Below are 21,734 nucleotides of genomic sequence, written 5' to 3' on the forward strand. Positions count from 1 at the left end.
ATAGGGGCTACAGCCCCTTCGGGGCTTGGCCCCTAATTAAAAATTTAAACGCGTTTAAATTAAATTTAAATCAGTAAACCACATTCCAACAATGATTGGAAAGCATAACCACCAAAAGCAAATTACTTTTACAACTCCCCGCAGTATAGAGAAGCAAAAGATAACTTGGAGATAATTTCAGTTCAAAGTATGGAGCGGCTTTAACTCAGAACGTCCACGCGGTGGCGTCACTGAGTCCTCACAACCAATATGTAGGGAGGGGTGGCACACCTGAGCAGACTGCCCTCTGGCGTCTGGTCAGAGTTACTGCATCCCCTTTCTTTAATTCATGATATAAAACGAGCGCTTTGTGGGGTTCTGACCCTTACGCTGTTTTAACTGCACGGTCACGATTACAACTATAGAACCTCAGCGGATTCTTTCATAAATATATGTGTACCGTTTTACTCACGGGTACACAACTCTGGGAATCAGTCCCTTTGGTGCAAACTTTAATGCACGCGAATATGTACCGCTTGCGGGATTCCTTCGCCGCGGGTTACAAATCAACATTGGATCAGAATGTTGATATAGCTCCAAATTTTACACATCAATCGATAAACCAGGTGAACTGCTCTCCGATTAGATTTGTAAGTGGGGTCACGTGTTTGGCTAGCTAGTCCAAACGACGTAACCCAGGAGCAAACCGGCTATTGTGAATTTTTGGACGACACAAGAAATTCATATTTAATAGCGGGTAAATATAAAGGCCTTTCAAGAGATTTAGTGGGAATCTTGCCGCACGATCTCAAAACACGCTGAATACGACTCAACTCGTTTATTCAAGCGGAAATTAATATTAGCTGTATTGCAGAAAATTTGTCGCCTTTTCGCATACAAGTCTGAATATTAATGGACTGCAGTTTATTTCACGGTCAACCAAGACTAGAACTGCAGTGTTTTTAGACACAAACAGCAGCTTGTTAATGGTGCGTAGTGAGGACCCGTGCGTCTTCTCACTGAATAAAGCGCGCATGTAAGTTAAATCATACACAAATTATTCTACATTGCTCTTTTACCAAAAACCAAGTTTAAAACGTGCCCGCATTCTCCACCAAATAAATATGTAACGAAATGTAGCGGTTATTAATCAATTTATGGATGAAATATGAATATAATAATTCATAAGGTTATGAATAAATTATGATTCATATATCGACCCAACGGGGAATTAAACTTATATTGTGAATCAATTAAACGAATTGTAATCAATTACATATAGTTCTGGTTTAATAATTATTTAGAGAAACTGTTCGTTTGTCCAGCAAACTAAGTCCCTCACAGAATATTATAAACAGAGTTATTCTCTGGCCGTGAAAATAACTTGCAAAGCATAAAGCGATCGAAAAGCGTTAAAGTGACTTGGTTTTCAGCTGAAAGAACAAACAGAACAATCGAGCATGAATAACGCTTTAATATATGCAAACTACGAATACAGAGGTTATACATCTAAATATATATACAAGAAAATACACACCTATGTACAAGAATAGAAGTAGAGAAGGAAAGAGAGAAGGCAAGTAGCAAACTCACAACCAGTCCTAAGCCAGCACGGAAATCAGTTTCATCATCTAAGATTGAGAAACGGCAGTATACTTGCATTGGTTGCGTGTGTCGAATTTCAGGTTAGCGCTGGTGCAGTTCGTTGGCTTCCTCCGTTCAGCGGGAAGGTTTGAACTGAGGACGAGAGTGAGTTTCGCTGGAAGATGGCGATCCCGAAGCTGAGCGCGATGACAGCGCGTGGTCACCGGAGAGGTCCGGGAAAAACGTGCACGAGATGCTCGTGAGACAATCGGGAGAGAACACACAAGAAATTGTGCGTCTTTGCTTTTATGACAGATAAGCCGACACACCTCCTTGAGGTGGGGTAGCCAATAACATGGGTGCAAAGTTGGCGGGAAAGCTTTCCCATTGTTTGGCCTCACGACCTAATCCAATGATTTATGACTACCAGATCAGATCTCCAAACGGAGTGTGTTCTTCACAGTATCATTAAACACATAGAAAAATACATTTGTCCGTTTGGTGACATGTCTCAATGAATAGCTCGAGTCCGGAGCTTTGAAACGAGATCAAACTCGATAGGTCAGAAAGGCATAGGAGAGAAGTTATGGTTTACAGACAAAATTATATCATTAAAATGCACACTAGCACAAATACACTCATTTAAACACTAGGAAACATGCATACGCCCTAAAATATATGAAATATATATTTCAGCATAGTGGTGCTATAATATATATATATATATATATATATATATTTATTATTATATTTATTATATATATATATATATATATATATATATATATTTATTATATATATATATATATATAAAAATATATATATATATAATTATATATATATATAAATATATATATATATATATATATAAATATATATATATATATATAATAAATATATATATATATATATATATATAATAAATATATATATATATATATATATATAATAAATATATATATATATATATATAATAAATATATATATATATATATATATATATAATAAATATATATATATATATATATATATAATAAATATATATATATATATATATATATAATAAATATATATATATATATATATATATAATAAATATAAATATATATATATATATAATAAATATATATATATATATATAATAAATATATATATATATATATATATATAATAAATATATATATATATATATATATATAATAAATATATATATATATATATAATAAATATATATATATATATATAATAAATATATATATATATATATATAATAAATATATATATATATATATATATAATAAATATATATATATATATATATATAATAAATATATATATATATATATATATATAATAAATATATATATATATATATATATATAATAAATATATATATATATATATATATATAATAAATATAAATATATATATATATATAATAAATATAAATATATATATATATAATAAATATAAATATATATATATATAATAAATATAAATATATATATATATAATAAATATAAATATATATATATATAATAAATATAAATATATATATATATAAATAATATAATATATATATATATAAATAATATAATATATATATATATATAAATAATATATATATATATATAAATAATATAATATATATATAAATAATATAATATATATATATATATAAATAATATAATATATATATATATAAATAATATAATATATATATATATATAAATAATATAATATATATATATATAAATAATATAATATATATATATATAAATAATTAATATAATATAATATAATATAATATAATATAATATAATATATTATATTATATTATATTATATTATATTATATTATATTATATTATATTATATATACAGTTAAAAGTGTATGTTTGTGTGTTTCTGTATGTGTGTCTGTGTGTGTGTGTTTTTGTGTGTGCCAGTGTGTGTGGGTGCTGGAATGTGGATCTGGCCCGTAGTCCACATGAGGGGCCCCTTTGATGTCCTAAGAGCAAGGAAATTGGGCCTGCTGTGTTAACTCGGAGGGCCACAAAGGTGTCAAAAGTGGGCTCATCTTTAGTAGACAGTTCAGAGCCGATTTAGTGATTAAGAAACAAAGTTCATCAGGTTAAAAGCGTCCTGAAAACTCCAAAGTTTATTGATTATCCTGATACATGTGCATACGCTACATGACACACTGTTAAGGCACCTGCTGCCTCAACACCTGCTGCACAAACCCAGAGACCTAAACCTGGCTACAGTCTACATAATCCACTGTAGAACAACCACCACTCCAGGAAACACAAACAGCCCACCACAGCCTTCCAGCCTTCTGGAGGTGTGTCTGATCTTTCTGCACCTTTGACGTCACTTGCTGTTGTCCATAGGAGGGACAACAATGACCCCCATATGAGGGAAAACAATGATCCATAGGAGGGACAACAATGACTTAGACATAAGTATTTGTACAGTTAGTAATAATGTTAAAGCAACAACCTCCAAAGTAATATGACCAGGCCTCAGGTTGCATGGTTTTACTTGAGAGGATGCAGAGCTCAAACTCACTTTAAATCAGTAGGCCATAGGAAAGCCCATAAAACAAACTTTCCTGCATTAATTTATAGATGAACTGTTATATAAATGAAAATGCATCCCCAGACATTGTGTGTATGATTATAACTGTCTTATAAAGTGTCTCTTACATTGTATTTTGTTTTATGCATGCCTTATGAGTGAACTACCAGGTATATATCATGTCTCCTATCAAATTAATGCTCATTTAACAACTCACACTTTCATGGATGTCACTTCCTCATAGAATGCAGTGTTTGTTGTATTAATCAGAGTATAAATGGACACAAACCCACCAGGCCTAGTTTAATCATGCTCAAACACAAAGAGCCATAACATTCACAGACCGTTTACAAGTTTACAAGGTTTACTTGTAAACGGTTTACAAGTTATTTGGTGTCCTTTTTTGGAAAGACATCTAAATTTACCTTGGAAAAGGTGAAAAATACTGTTTTGTGAAAATCACACTTCAATCTGATGGTTTACTTTGCTGTAAAACCTGTAAAAACACGGCAATCCTATTGACATGCAACAGCCTATGATGTCATATTAGTACGACCAGAAAGTATATAAGGCGTGCCTAGAGAACATGACATCCTACTTTTCGGCTTCAGGGACTGTTTTATTTAAAGCATGCAGTTAAAATCTACATAAAATGGCCTGTTAAAGCAAACATTTCAATCTGTGTGCACAATCCATGTCAGAAATATGACACTCGATAACACACGACTCGTGCGTTCTTTGTTAAAGCATGCACGCCCAGTTAATGAGGGAACTGCTGGCATGCACTGTGAGCATTTCCCACTGAGAAAAAAATGTCTCGGGTTACGACTGTAACCCTGGTTCTCTAAAACCAGGGAATGAGACACTGCATCTCGTAGCCATGGCTCTGAGCTTCCGGTTCAGTCCCTTCAGACAAAGAAGTGGATGGCATGTTCTCTAGGCGCCCCTTATATACTTTCTGGTCGCACTAGTATGATGTCATAGGTTGTCCCAGTCAGTAGGATTGCAGTGGTTTTACAGTTGCTTCAGATACCAGTCACAGTGTCTCGTTCCCCGTTTCAGGGAACCTGGGTTACAGTCGTAACCCAAGACGTTTTCGGGAGGCGCATGTTCAGGTAAATCAACCAATCAGTGCAAGAGGAAGCCGGTATATAAGCCATCTCTCCCCTCTATCCCCTGACAGGTTTCACAACATCCCTCCACCACCTCATCACCTCACTCTTGGTTGGATTCTATCCCAGTTAAGGAGGGGGAGTACTCTGGGTTCAGGACAAAATCCGAGCTCGGAGCCCTCCCCCGGACAGCACGCCAAATATGCATAATTACTATACAAATTACTTTATTTTGATTTCATGTACGTGTAAACTCGTGAATGAATAAAAGTACAATGGGTAAAATCACTCTACAATCTATTATGATTCAACACAGTTTCACTGATGTTCCTGAACCAACCCAAAACCCAGGATAGAGCGGCTGAGTGAATGTGGTCTGGACTGTATGGATGAGGCTCATTGTGTCAGAGACGCTGTAGAAGGACAGAGTTCCTGCACTGTGATCCACATACACTACTATTCTACCACTGAAGGACTTTATAGGGAGATCAATGCGAATGTCATTATGCCAGAATGAGTATCTGGAGGAAGAGCAGTACAAACTCGAGGACTGATCATTATATCCAAATCCACACTCATCACCCAATCCCTTCCTGCTGATGCTCTTATATGACACTGAGATATACACTTCACTCCCACTCCACTCAATCTCCCAGTAACAGCGTCCACACACACTCTCTCTACACAACACCTGACACCACTGATCAAATCTGTCTGGATGATTAGGATACGGCTGGACTGTGCCAGTGTAGGTAATCACTCTGTTCCTCTCAGACAGATGGAGGCGTTTATATGCTGTGTTTTGATCCAGAGTGAGATGATGGGAATCTGATGGAGAGAAACATCAGAATCAGGAATTATGAATCTGTCTGATCTTTTAATGTATTTGAACTCTTCATGGCTTAATGTTCAATGTATCATCAGTGTCTCAGTACAGATACCCTGTCCCAATTATTATTTACATGATCAATTATTAAACTCTTCTATCATGATTTCTTTAACCTTCTAGAGGAAGAATATGATCACATTCAGTTTTTCTGCTTGTTTTCTTGGTGACTTACACTGCAGGAAGTCGTTCCTGGTCCTGGGAATGTTGGTGAATGTGACTGTGGAAATCAACAGACATGAAAGTTTGCTTATCAGGTCAAGAGAAAATGATCCCTGCATCCGTTCCTAACACATTTCTAATATGATGATCTACATGATATTAGATGATGGATGATCATTTCTGAGAGCAGATGAATCTCAAGGACTTTACCTCTGTCAGAGATCTTCTTGATCTCATCTTTGCAGAAATCCTCCAGTTTGTCTCTCAGCTGACGGACAGATTCTCTCATGCCATCAAAAGAGAAGAGAAAACTGAAGGGATCGTCAGGTTTGTCTGTAGATTCAGGAGGTGCTGAGAGAGACTGGAAACTCTACAGAAAACACAAATCAATACTCAGATCCACACTTCAGCCAATAACCTGCTCTATATCAGATCTGTGTGGCTCTTGTTGATCTTTAGTAACTCGCCTCAATCCAGCACTTTCACACAATCAGATACATTATTTTCATATTCATTATATCATGTTAGAGCTATAAGTTGTAGTGTTTGCCACTTACACAATATGTAAACTTTCTAGTAAATGTAACAGATTGAGCACATCAGTGGCATCACGTCCAGGCAATTTCTAGGCACAGGTGAACTAGGATCTTGGGTCCCACTAGCTGGAGGGTACACCAATGAGTGCCTTAATGCCCCCATTTCCACAGTAACATTATCACACTGCACTTTTACAAACTTTCAACACCTGCTAAGTGCATTTAGCATTAAAAAATTTATTACAAAGACTGCAATCATAAATACAAATATCGTGTATTTTGAAATTATACGTTTAAAAAATGAATGACAGCAACAGCAAAATAATGCAAGTTTAAAAAAAAAAAAAAAACATTTGTCCAGAAAACATCCATTTCAAAAGAACATGACCAGATGAGAGTCTGACAGATGATTGACAGATGATATAACCTAGCATACAGATCAACATCTCAGTCAGCGGCTCATTCTGCTCTCATGAAATATTTGTCTTCCTCAAGTCCACTATGATCCTGTTCTTCTAGATCTCTGTTACCTGCAGGAAATGGATGTGATAGTGTGTGTGTGAAAGCTGCTCCAGCTCAGCATCTCTCCTCTTCAGATCATTGATCTCCTGCTCCAGTCACTCCAGTCGTCCTTCAGCTCGACTCACTGCAGCCTTTTCCTGATCTCTGATCAGCTGTGTGACCTCAGAGCGGCTTCTCTCAATGGAGCGGATGAGCTAGGTAAAGATCCTCTCACTGTCCTTCACTGCTGTCTGTGCAGAGCGCTGTTAGGACACACATCACAATCACACAGTGGCTTCAGCGGGACTGACAGAGTCCAAACTGAGACGTCTCAAACTTCTCTTCTTCTCCAGACTCACCTTATGAGAATCCACAGCCTTTCTCAGCTGCTGAAGATCTTTCTGTCTCTGCTGGATTCTCTGACGGATCTTCATCTGCGTCTCCTTCAGCTGTTTCTGGAGGACAAACCTGTTGTCACTAAATGATCATATAAAGTTTTTTTGTAAAAATAATAAATAAATAAATAAATTATTTATGGTGCATTTTCACCATATTTTCTGTTAAGTTCAATGCAGAGAACAAATACGCTCAGAGGTCAAAGTCCACCTCTGCTGATGTCAGCAGTGTGAATGATGTTACCTGATCATATGGGTGTTAATATAAATAGTGTCAGCATTATTTCATCAGTGTCTAGTTTAAAGTTCATACCTGTTTCTCTGTCCTCTGTGCTGCAACTGATAGAGTGTCGTGGTTTTTATGTTCATCCATCATACACAGCATACATATACAACTCTGGTCAGTGCGACAGAAAACCTTGAGGAGTTTATCATGTTTACGGCAGATCATGTCCTTCAGTCGTCCAGTGGCATCGATCACTTTGTGTGGCTTATGAGAGTGAAATTCCTCATGACGGTCAAAATGAGTTTGACAGAAAGACTCCAGACACACCAGACAGGACTTGACGGCTTTGTATTTTCTTCAGTACAGACGTCACACTGCACGTCTCCAGCTTCAGCGTAACAGTCAGCAGGAAGTTTAGTCTTCTTCAGTTTCTCCACCATTTCAGCCAGAATGGTGTTTTTACCTAAAGCAGGTCTTGGACTGAAGGTCTGTCTGCACTGAGGACAGCTGTAGACTCTCTTCTCATCCTCCAGATCCCAGAAGCTTGTAATACAACTCTTACAATAACTGTGTCCGCAGGGAATGGTCACTGGATCCTTCAGGAGATCCAGACACACTGGACATGTGAACTCATCCTGAGAAAATCTGGCTTCTGCCATTTTATTGCATGGATACAGTGATACAAACAAACTTTATTTTCAGTTTCTCTAAACTCAAGTGATTCCGGTTTCCTGCTTCTGTGTTTGAGTGATGTGTGCAATTGTCTGCAAGTCTGTAAAGTCATAGATCATAAAATGTCCACTAGATGTCAGTCTCAGACAGACAGACAGACACTCAAAGAATATATGTTGAATCAGGACCACACCATTAATAACAGCATCCTAATTATCACATATATGTGGTGCTGTAAGAAATGTTGCTCCATGGTTTGAAATATATAATTAAAGCTATTTGCCTTTTTTTTTTTTTAAACAGTACTGAAGTAGAATTATCTACAGTAGCCTTAGCCTATGTTATTGTATGACTTTGTCTTCAGATGAACATTACTTTGTGAAGAGAATGGCACACTCTTTGGTGCAAACCTAAGGACCAGACTCTAAAATTACTCCACTCCTGAGGTTTGGAAGTCACATTTTACAGTAGGTTCTCCAAATTTTTCAGCATATTGGGTGCCAAGGTGACCATAGTGTGCTTTCCACATGCAGCAGTGGCAAAACATGAAAAACTGAATACAAAAAAATACAAAAAACAAAAAAACATAAAATATATTGATAAATCACACGATCTGTATTTTATATTATATATATATATATATATATATATATATATATAGCAAAGGGTCGCTATTACTTGAGCATGGAATCATGGAACTTGTCCTTGTCGTCATGCCGATGGATCTAATGTTTATGGAGAAATAATGTTTATGGATGAGTTCTTTAACATGACTGTGGTATGAAGCAGGGCGTAGCCGAGAATCGCGGGCGCTATTACTAATGAGAGACAATTATCAATGCCATGCGCAAGTCCCAGGGGATATAGGCAAGTCTGAAATACTACTCATCAGGGGCGCCTGCAGGATTTTATCTCAGGGTACGCACAGACCCCAACCCCCCCGCGTCGCATTTTTTCCAGTCAAGTGAATACTTTGCGTGAATGTTTGAATCCAGACCACTATTGAAGTTCAAGTCCATTTACTAAACTATAATTATTGTTTTTTTAAATCTATTTCATCTACTTATTTAATATTTAATATGTAAATTATATTGTTGAAATAAACACATTTAGCGTCGTCAGGCTGTTTGTACTTAATGGATAAAACAACAGAATGGACTATATGCACGGGTTACTTCCTGGTTGTCGTTAAGCCAGCTCGAGCACTTCCGGTGAACTGTTAGCTGTTTATTCTGTAGTCGTTGTACATCGACACAAAACCATCTATGGTTGATTTATATTTTAATGTAGTTATCACATTTACCTAATTTGCCAATAAACCAGTTTTATTGATTGCAATAAAGACGAAGCTATTGGGACTGTTTAAAAATGCTGTGTCTGTAATTACAAACGCACACACATTTTTTTCCCAGCACTTCAAATGTTATTTTTAATGTGATGACCACAAACATTATTTGTTCATCCTTCTGAGATTGTCCCCATTGTAAAACCGAACGTTTAAAAATATAGGAAATTTAACATTTGATAGAAAACACTTATCTAAAAATAAAAAAGACAGTAATTAGCATTTTAACCACCAGATGGCGGCAAAGTTGCATTTATTTGCGCACATATCAGTCATTTCCTCTAAACGTTTTTCACTTCGTTTTTGACTAAATATTAAACATTATAAAATAACTAGGTTTAAAATACATTTTGTCAATGTGAAGTATGAAATACTCACAAAATCTTATGAAAAACAATAACTTTTATTGTGAATTACACAGAAAGCGAGCACCGTGCTCTCCCTTTGTAATCACAGCAGCTGTCAGTCAGTGCAGTGCAAGAGCAATGATTTCAGCACACTTGTGAAAACACACATTTATTCAATTAATCTAACTAAAGTGCACAATAAATATTTAATTTTTGAAGCTTTTTTTCCACAAAAAAGTGTGAAAACTAATGGTCGAATTGAATTTAGCCGAAGAGGAACATTGAGGTACGTCTTTATTTATTTATTTTTTATGCTGTCTTGCGTTTGAATAACTAAATTAATGCTATGCCACACTATTTAAGTGACTATATTCTGATTATAAACTAAGTATTACACTACCGATGCTCAACACACCAGCAAATGACATCTCACCGGAAGTTTTCGAGCTGGCTTATATTAATGCGGAAGTTCTAAAGAACGCTCCGTGCATATAGTCCATTGCGCATTCAAGTTTATGGGTGCTGTACATTTTACCTGTTTTTACATATTTTACATATTTCGACACTCTTGATGCTTTGAAACCATGTTTGAAACAAGCGTATTTTAGGCCTGTGCTTTGATATTAAGCTAATTTTATTTTTGATTTCTATGTTGGCTTTCAAGGATCATCAGAAAGAAGATATCTGAGGTAAAACTATTAAAAACTAGCCGCGTTTCGCCTCACACCTTCATTCTCTTCACCGCTGTGCACGTTCGTTCCTCCCTAAACCCAAACTTAACGTCAGAATCAGCACAATCGGTGATTGTTGTAAAATGCAGTCTTTACTGTTGCTAAAATTGCAGTAAAGGTTTGAAAATTATTATCAACGTTTAAAACGTTGAAAGCACAATAATCCGCGCAAGAGACGCTGTTCCTCAAGCTAAATTGCGGCGCGCGCTCCAAAACGGATCGCAAATAGACAAACAAATTACACGTTGGGCTTCAGTTGCACGTCCAAACGATCAAATACACACAATAGTATGTTAAAATGACCGGATTGGAGTGTGTTTAGCTACTTAAACGCAGTTTATATCGTAAGTGTACAAGAACAGCTGGGAGAAAATCCAATGTTTGTTAATAAATTGTCTTAAAGTGACAGCAGTCCTTCTGACGATTATGCCATCAGTGTTAATAAAAACAACAAAATGCAAAGAGAAAATCACTCACATCACTTCTTCTGAATATAGTTAGCTTTAATAAGATTTAATCTATTAATTTATACTGTGAAAACCATGCAGTGTTATTTTACATTTGGTTACTTAGATTTCTTTTATAGGCTAGGCCTATATTACTTAGGCCTACATGAACACAACAATAAATGAAAGCACTTTATTTCATTTGTGTCTTTGTTTTATTGTATTTGGCAGTTTGTTTCTTTGTTCATGTTCTTACTGTATCTTATATAAAACACCAAAAATGCCAGACACTATATAATATAAAGCAAAGTTAATTCAGCTCATATATATTATATATATATATATATATATATATATATATATAAAACAAAAAGTACCGATAAGAATACCGTTAAAGTACCGGATCGATAAGCAGTATCGGTAAGAGTAGTAATACCGTTAAAACCTTAATGATACCCATCCCTACCTTTAATGCGCCTGCCACTGGACCTGGCACAGCAAAATACCACTATGCAGCGGCCTCACAACATCGTGCAATGTGTGCCTAGCTTGTCTATATATGTTATATAATAAATAAATAAATAAATAAATAAATAAATAAATAAATAAATAAATAAATAAATAAATAAATAAATAAATAAATAAATAAATAAATAAATAAATAAATAAATAAATAAATAAATAAAATCTATCTATCTATCTATCTATCTATCTATCTATCTATCTATCTATCTATCTATCTATCTATCTATCTATCTATACACACACATATGCTTGCTTGTTGCCTCTTCAATTAAAGTCCCTGTAAAGTCAATTCTGAGAATTATTTCTAAAGACTTTGTAAATGTTACAAATGTATTTCTGAAACTCATTACCAAGACTGAATTGTGTAATGCTTAATTATGAAGTTAGAGCGTTAAACAGGTTTTTCACCAAGTCTCTGTTCATACTTATTTGCATTTCTACAATTTCCTTCTTTAATGCCTTCTTTGTGACCTTGTCCACTTTTCATTCCCCTCCACTCCTATGTGCGCCGGAACCCATAAAAAAATAACTAGTCCACCCTGGTGTGTTATTCTTGTAAATGAGTTAAAAATTTCATATAGAATATCCTGTCGACTTGAATGGAACGATATTAAACTAACTAGAGCTGAAGCTGAGTCTATACATATTATGATTTTGTCAATTTTTGCTTTTTCCATCCAACGTAAAGCAACTAAAATTGCAACCATCTCCACTGTACATACTGCTAAATTATTAGATGTTCTTCTATTGATTTCAATTCCTCTTGCTGGAACCACCACACCCATCCCTGTTACCCCTGTTTCAGGGTTCTTAGTGCCATCTGTATGTATTTGAGTAAAGTTTTTATATACTTCAGTAATATAATCATTAAACACCCCAACCAGATCAGCACTTTCTTCTTTCCTTTTCACCTCTAATAAATACCAATCTACCTCCAGACATCTCATCTTCCATGGGGCTATGACTGCATGTACTATTGAAGAGCTGATTTTCATATCAGATACCCCAAGCTCTTTTGCCGTTTTGTTCCCCATATGACCAAAGTTGTCCTTTTTACTTCCCTCTTTCCTCCAGCATTCCTTCAGCGCTTCTTTTGTGGGGTGCAAGTCATTATGCCCCTGCAAGTTAACCCAGTAATTTGCTATTATATGCCGTCTCTATTATATGCCGTTCCAATGGCATCTCTCCTACCTCTAACTGGATAGCTGAGACAAGCGATGTCTTAAAGCTCCACTACACACTCTCAACGCCTGAGCCTGAATCACATCCAATTGTTTTAAATGGAATCTGGCTGCTGAAGAATACACTATTCTGCCATAGTCCACCATAGATCTTATCAGGGCCACATAAATTATTTTCAGTGCTTGGCAACTTTCCCCCCATTCTCTACCAGTCAAGCATCTCATTACATTTATTACTTTTTTAAATTTTATCCACTATTCTTCTTATATGATCTGCCCATGTTAAACGGGAATCAAGAGATTTTGAGTCAGTATGATAACCTCCCCACACTGTGCTGTGAGCATTAAAGTCTGCACACCACTTTATTTTTGTCTTGACCTTGTACTGTCAATAGTTTATTCAGATCCAAACTTTTCAGGGATTGTAATAATTTATCAAAGCGATCGGCGCATGACATCAAAGCTCCGCGAGAACGATCCAAAAGTACAAGAAGTTGTATGCTCTACAATGCGGCACCCGCCGAATTGGTCCGCGCTGCTCCGATGCATCTCGAAACAAGCCTTCTATCAACAATCGCGGATGTTTCACTACTGTTGATGCTCATGGCTTTGCGAACTTACATCGGCATCCAAACACGGCTCGCCGTAATTTGTATATAGACGGAGATTACAATCGAGCTGCTATTAGCTCGATTAGCTGCTATTAGCAAGTTTCTTGTTGGTCACGGTAACCCCACCCCCAGCCCCTGATGCAAGCGGTTCTTACTTCTTGTTATAAGGCCATTCACTCCTTTGGAGTATTACCGCCACCTACTGTATAACTTATTTACTTGCATGGGTGATGTATCTGTATAATTTTTATTTAATTGCCCCACCCACCCCCAAAGGATCAGATCCCATGCTTTAACTGGCGCTGCGTGTTCAGCTCCTCCATCTTACACAGTAGGCTCCTCACTCTCTGAGATGGATGAGAGCATTACTACATCTATATCCTATTCCTATGCTCTAATCCTGTACACTTTAAAAAGATTAAAACCGCCATATATACCTGATTATCTCTCAAACCCTTTCCCAATAGGTCAGCTACACTCACTGGTTTATTCTTTATGTTGCTGAAAAGACTATTACGCTCATCATGATATTTATTATACTTAAAAAAAACATGCTCTATTGTTTCTAATACATCACATGCTTCCCCATTATTGCAAGTGTTGACTTTAATCCTGTATGTCCTAGTGTTGTCACGATACCAAAATTTTGACTTCGATACGATACCCAACTTCAGTATCACGATACCGATACTTAAACGATACTATGGCAAAAACCTAAAACAGTAGGAAAAGTAAATAAATAACATATGACAGAACTGTGGCTAGTGGTTTCCCAAAGTAACTAGCCACTCAGCATTTTTATTGGCCACAATTTTGATGTTGGTAAATTACATTTTATATGATTAAAGCTGACTTTTTTATGCTTAAATTACTTTGAGTCATTTTACTTGATTTAGAAGATTTAAAACACTTTCAAACTTTTAAATGTAGACTGACCACCCAAATCAGGATTACATTTTATATCAGCTGGTATGTACAGGTGGGCAAGAGGTGGACAATGTATGAGCATGAGCTAGTATGAGAACAAGTTATTTGTGTTATGCTATATGAAAGAACAAAGAAGCAAATTACAAAAACAGTAGTAAATTAAAAATAATCTTTTTTCAGATACACTAGGTTTATTTAACATATTTAACAGCTTTTGTTGTTTGATTAACATTAATGATGGACAGGCCTATTTAATTGGGCTGCTGAATGCATGGACGTAACTGACAAATATCCAGTTATTACCCACCTGTTTACGTCCACTTAAGCCATAACCGACTGTATTCACGCGAGATACTCCACATGATGGACATTTTGAGGTAACACTTTACAATAACAGTACATGAATAACCATGAACTAATACATAAATTAATAGTTACTTCAACATGAACTCATGATTAGTTAAGATATGAACTAATGAAGAGTGATCCTTAACTACGACAGGAGTCATAAGGATTCATGCATGAAAACAGCAACCTTAACTACGCGTTAATACATGTTTGTTAATTAATGCATTAATTAACATTTAGGGGTAAACTAAATAAATCAGCCTCCATAAGAGTAAACAAGAAGTACTCTGAATTTGAATTAAACGTGATTTAATACTGTCATAATTTACACTGTAATATCATAATCTGCCATCTGCAGCTTTGTGACAAATAATTGCAATGGCACATGATTATTTAGCCATTAATTACATAGATCTGTCTAATCAAATGTGGAAAATAGACTAACTACCACTAATAAATTTAATTTGATCTAAACTGTTTTCTGATTTTTATAGTTCATTTACATTTAGTCATAGCTAAATAGACATAGGCCTAGTTTATTCCCGGAACTAAAGTATGTAGGGTTTGTTTCTGGCGGGACACTCATTAGTGGCGCACGCTAGGTGTTCTCTTCTCTTGGCGCGTTTGTTGTGTTGCTGGCATTTTAAACTAATAAATGTTGACTGCTTTGGTAAGGCGAATTAATAATTAAAGACATATTTACATGTATGTTTTATTGGGGTTTTCAGGAGGTTATGTGCAGTTATTAACTGTATTTGTATTTTTGTCGTTTAAATGTATATGCTTTGATTAGCATTAGCTTGTGGACGCTCGCGATTTTACATGTAAATGTGCTTTATGTGTGTCTTTACAGGTATGTTTATGGCTTGCTTTCAAGTCCATATATGTTTAATTATATAAATAAAAGTAAAATACAAATACTTTTTATTTTAGTTTTTTTTTTTTTGTACCGGGGTGTAAAGGAATAAGGATGGCACTGTATAGTGTTTATTCATGTATTAGTTAATGATGTGTGATATGTGCATCATGTCATGACTTTACTTGAGGGGGCACAATCATAATTAACTCATTATTAACTAAGCATATACTAACATCAACTAATGGTTTGTTAATGTATACTTATGTCATGACTTTACTTGAGGGGGCACAATCATAATTAATTCACTGTTAACTACTTACCAAATTCAGCTCATGATTATCATTAACTCACTATCAAATACACTTGTACTAACACAACTATATAAGTATTCAGCCCAGTTAAGTGATGTTGTGTGACTTTTCAAAAAGTCAGAGAATGGAGGTACAGTATGATCACGGCCTGCGTCTGGATGGAGAGTGAACTTCTGAATCTGATCCCAGCAAACGCTCCCTGACCTTAGTTCATGTTTCCTGTTTGGTTATTTTTTTGGGAACCGATTCCTCAGGAACTGATGTAAGTCACAGTAGTTTAGTTTGATAGGAAAGAATATCACAAAAAATGTTAAGACCTTTTAAGATAAATAGTGTATTTAGTATTTTATGTTTGATAAGGAGGATAAGTGAAAATAATGGCAAACTAATCCTGTGCCTTTCAGTGATGTTTATAATGAAGCTGCTGATGTCGGTAGTTTAAATTCTGACAATAATAAATTGTTTAAATTTATTTCAAAGTCCAAATATGTATTATTCCTACTTATAGAGACTGTTTGATTTAGTTTACCCTAAATGTTAATTAATGCATTAATTATCAAACATGTATTAACGCATAGTTAAGGCTTCTGTTTTCATGCATGAATCCCTATGACTCCTGTCGTAGTTAAGGATCACTCTTCATTAGTTCATATCTCAACTAATCATGAGTTCATGTTGAAGTAACTATTAACTCGGGTATTAGTTCATGGTTATTCATGTACTGTTATTGTAAAGTGTTACCCATTTTGACATCTGTGTGCACGTGTATTTGACTATTCAGACGCGTGGAAAACTGATCGCGCGCGCGACAGACAGAGAGAGAGAGAGCGCACGCGAGAGAGCGCTTCTGTTGTGTGTCATTCAGCGCAATTCCGCCTATCCCTCCTTCACTAACTGCATGTAAATAACGAATTTGGTGATTGGATTGTAATTTTGTGCTACGACGATCTTCGACGACCATTTGGCTGTAAACTTAAATTATATTCAACTCGCCAAAGTGGCTAGTGGGAGTGGCTGTCATCAAGCCCTGCATGTAAGTGTTTTGACAGTGAGAATATTGATTACTGTAAATAATTAGAGCAATGTTATTAAAGCATAAATTGGTTTAATATAATTGTATAGTCCCTTCACATATTTGTTTTTTAAAATTAATTTTATTTTAGCAACCAGATATCACTTATTAGACTCAATAATACACCTCTTTGCGGATGTCTGCTTGCATGAGTAATATAAATAACACTCATTTAATTTTTGAGAGCATAAACATAACGCTGGTATCACATTCACTAACCTGTCGCTCTTTAAATTCTCTGTACAAATCGGGATGTTTGGCAAGTTGGATGCTCCCTTCGCTTGCGTTATTTTGTAACGTATTTTGCAGACGGGCTTTGTGGTGTCCGTGGGCTTGCCCTGACTGTCGGCAATGTAAGCAAAATAATGCCATATTTTGCTTTGTGCATCTGCGGTTGCGCAGTTGACAGGAATAAACACGCACTCAATGTGCCTCAGAAGCAGCGCGCTGCACACACACTGCTCCCTGCTGTCGCACATTAGGAAATACAGCTGGCACTCAAAGTACCGGTACTAATAAAATGAAGAACCGTACCGTTTCTAAAAGCAGGGTATCGCGATACCTTTCTAGTACCGGTATATCGTGCAACACTAGTATGTCCAAACCTTAATCTTGATATCATAACTTCTTCCTTTCTATGTCTTCCATAAAACTGTCCATTTTTCCTTACTGATTTTTCAATATTATAATACCATCTGCCTGTACTATTTTCCCACCTTTGTTGCCACAGTTTTATTATTTCCTTATTTATCACTGATTTTACCTCACTTCTTCCCAGGGGTACCTTAATATCCACCATGTTTTTCTTTAATGCTTCTTTTGCTAATTGATCAGCCTTTTCATTCCTTACTATCCCTGTGTGTGCTGGTACCCAACAGAAATATACTACTATACCCTCTGCTTTCAGTCTGTATAATAATGTATAAATTTCCACCAACAGGTCTGAAGGAGCCAAGTCTTATACTTTGGCTACTGAGAGGTTTGACCCCGGAGAAGTTGGTTTGACTCACTTTTGGTTGACGACGTGTTACCTTCTTGATAAATAACGCTGAGACCATTCTTCTTCTTGCATATAAGTTTAGCTTTATTTTCCTTTGTTATCATCGTGCAAAAGGTTCCATTGAAGCATAATGATGCCTAACACCACATCAAAGCGTGTTTACCACCACATCAAGCGTGGTTAAGCGGTCAAAAACCTGTTTGCCCTTCCGGGTCAAACACACCTGCTTACTCACACAATGCAGGCTGCTTATATACACGTACACACATATACAATTCCTAATAATCACAGCGCCACTCAGTGGTCATAATGAGAATAACATTTGGCTCCTACACACCGACTCCTAATTGTTAATGGTATCATAACAATTAAAAAAATAAAGGAGCCAAAAATATTACCATCTTATTCAATTGTAAACCCTTAGTTACACTTCGCATAATAGACAAAGCTTTGTTATTGGTCTGTCAATAATACTGCTTTTTGTTTGCAACCTTACAGAACGCACCAGACCATTTTTGTCAGGAAAAACCTCTATAACCCTGCCAAGAGCCCAAGAACCACGAGGAGCTGATGAGTCCATAACTACAACAATGTCACCAGCACTCAAACTCCTTTTCTTCTGATTCCATTTTTGTCTTTCCTGGAGTAAAGGTAGGTATTCCTGAATCCATCTTTTCCAGAATAAATCTGACAGATATTGTACCTGTCGCCAACGTCTTCTTGAATATTGATCATGAACTTTAAACAAACCAGGGGGTAAAGCTGGTTTCCCTTTCAAAAGAAGATGATTTGGCGTGAGAGGTTCCAAATCATTAGGATCGTCTGACAGTTTGGTAATTGGTCGATCATTCAAAATGGATTCTACTTCACAAAGCACTGTATTAAGTCCATCGTCATCTAGCCTTTGTTGATGTAGAACAGAGCAGAGAACCTTCTTTACAGAGCGTATCATCCTTTCCCATACACCTCCATGGTGTGAACCTGCTGGGGGATTAAAGCTCCAACGAATTTCAACTTGTGACAATACTCCTTGAATCTTGTCATGATTTACATTAGCCAATGCTTCCTTCAGTTCTTTGTGCTCCAACAAAATTAGTTCCATTATCAGATCTTAAATGTTTCACTTGTCCTCTTCTACTAATGAAACGTCGTAATGCATTAATACATGCATCTGTTTCCAGTGAACTTGCAACTTCGAGGTGAATTGCTCTACTTGCCATACACGTGAATATTACTCCATACCTTTTACAGATTATTCTTCTGTTCTTTACTTCCACTGGTCCGAAGTAATCCACTCCAGTGTTGGTAAATGGCGGTAAGTCAGGAAGAATTCTCTCCTTTGGAAGGTCTGCCATTTTTTGTTCAATTGCTCTTCTATTATGGCGTCTACAAAATCCACATCCAGAAATGATTTTCCTTACCAATGCATGGGAATTGGTAATCCAGAATTTCCTCCGAACTGTTGATACCGTATGACTTCGTCCACCATGACCTAGACTTTCATGTACATGCTTCAAAATAAGCCTGGAAATATGTTGATCATTACCAAGTAAAAGTGGATGCTTGACTTCTTCAGGCATTGCTGCTTTACTCAGTCTTCCTCCAACTCTTAACAATCCATTCTCCAGAAATGGATCCAACCGATAAATAGAACTTTGTCGTTTCACTGACCCTTTCCCAGATAAAAGAGCCGCAATTTCCTCACTGAATTTTTGTTGCTGGCAATACTGAACGATGGCTTCCTCAGCTTCCAATAGATCATCCAGTGTCAACACAGAACCTTTAGTTGTTGCTACAAGTCTTGAGCACTTAGACAGTACACTGCAATCCGGTGTGTTCATTGGAAGTCCATCATTTATAGTCTTTTGCTCTTTTCTCAAGCGAATCCTTTTCAACAAGATTCTTTTCAACTTGAGGAACCATGCCACTGCTACTCTAAGCCTCCTCCACTCAGAAAAGTAAGTAATTAGCTGGTCGGTGGGATTAGATATTTCATCCACACTAATAACATTTACTGTGGTTTCTCGTTTGACCTCTAGATCATCAGAATCAATTGAGACATTCAATATGTCCATAGGCCAATTCTCCTCTTGTAACCACAAGAAGGCTGGACCACCAAGCCACCTGTTGTTCTTTAGAAAAGTTCCAACTTTCATGCCTCTTGAAGCATCATCTGCAGGATTAGCCTTAGAACAGACATGTCTCCATTGTGAGGGTTTGACTGTTTCTCTAATGGGTGCAATTCTGTTAGCTACAAAGGTATGGAAACGTTTGTCCGTGTTGTTAAGATACTTCAGTACTGCTGTACTGTCAGTCCAGAAGACTGAATCTTCCAACTTAATATTCAGTTCCTCTTTCAGCATTGTATCTACCTTGGTAGCAAGAACTGCTGCTGTCAATTCCAAACGAGGAATAGTTATAACCTTCAAAGGTGTTACTCTGGCTTTACCAAGCAAAAAAGTGACATGAATGTGATACTCCGAATTCAACACTCTGATGTATGTTACTGTACCATATCCATTTGTACTAGCATCAGCAAAATGATGTAATTGAGCATACTTAATCTCTCCAAAATCTTTAGGCTTGATACATCTATCCACAGAGAATGCAGTTAGCAAATTCAAATCCTCCAACCATTCCTTCCACTGGCATAATATGTCCTGTGGTATGGCATCATCCCATCCACAACCTTTCCTGCAAAGTTCTTGTCTGCTAAGATGATGCAACAACATAACTGGCGCCAGGAACCCCAGAGGATCATACACAGAGCTGGTTATTGAAAGCATACCACGTCTGGTAGAAGACTGCCGTTTTACCTCCAACTTGTATCTGAAAGAGTCAGTTTCCACACACCATTGTAAGCCCAATGCTCTTTCGAGCGGAAGTTGATCTTTGTCTAAATCCAATTCTTTCAAGTCTTTAGCTCTTTGATTCACTGGAACAGTGTGCAAAACTGCACGACTATTACTGATCCATTATTCCAGAATGAATCCCCCTTTCTGACACAAAACAATGAGAGCCTCCATCGTCTTTATAGCTTCACTTTCTGTAGCAGAGCTTTTCAAGCAGTCATCCACATAGAAGTTTTGCTCGACAGATTGAATCACATGAGCTGGAAACTCAGACTCATTATCATCCGCTGTTTTTCTCAGTGCATAACTTGCACAACTTGAAGAAATAGCTCCAAATAAGTGTACAGTCATCTTATATTCCTCAAGTCTCTCAGAAATGTTTCCATTAGGCCACCAAAGAAAGCGAAGAAAATTCCTCTCTTCTTCAGCCACCTTTACTTGATGGAACATAGCCTGAATGTCACCCATAAAAGCTACAGGTTCTTGTCTGAAGCGAGTGAGAACTCCGAGCAAAGAGCTGGTAAGATTAGGACCCTGTAAAAGTTGG

At 36.3% G+C, this 21,734-nt stretch overlaps 1 pseudogene; it reads right to left on the bottom strand.

Annotated features, from left to right (window-relative positions):
• Positions 1 to 5,561: 5,561 nt before the first annotated feature.
• LOC137017958 (tripartite motif-containing protein 16-like) lies at positions 5,562 to 8,619 on the bottom strand (annotated as a pseudogene).
• Positions 8,620 to 21,734: the final 13,115 nt, after the last annotated feature.

Source organism: Chanodichthys erythropterus, chromosome 3 (genome assembly GCF_024489055.1).
Source record: "Chanodichthys erythropterus isolate Z2021 chromosome 3, ASM2448905v1, whole genome shotgun sequence".
Lineage (NCBI taxonomy): Eukaryota > Metazoa > Chordata > Actinopteri > Cypriniformes > Xenocyprididae > Chanodichthys > Chanodichthys erythropterus.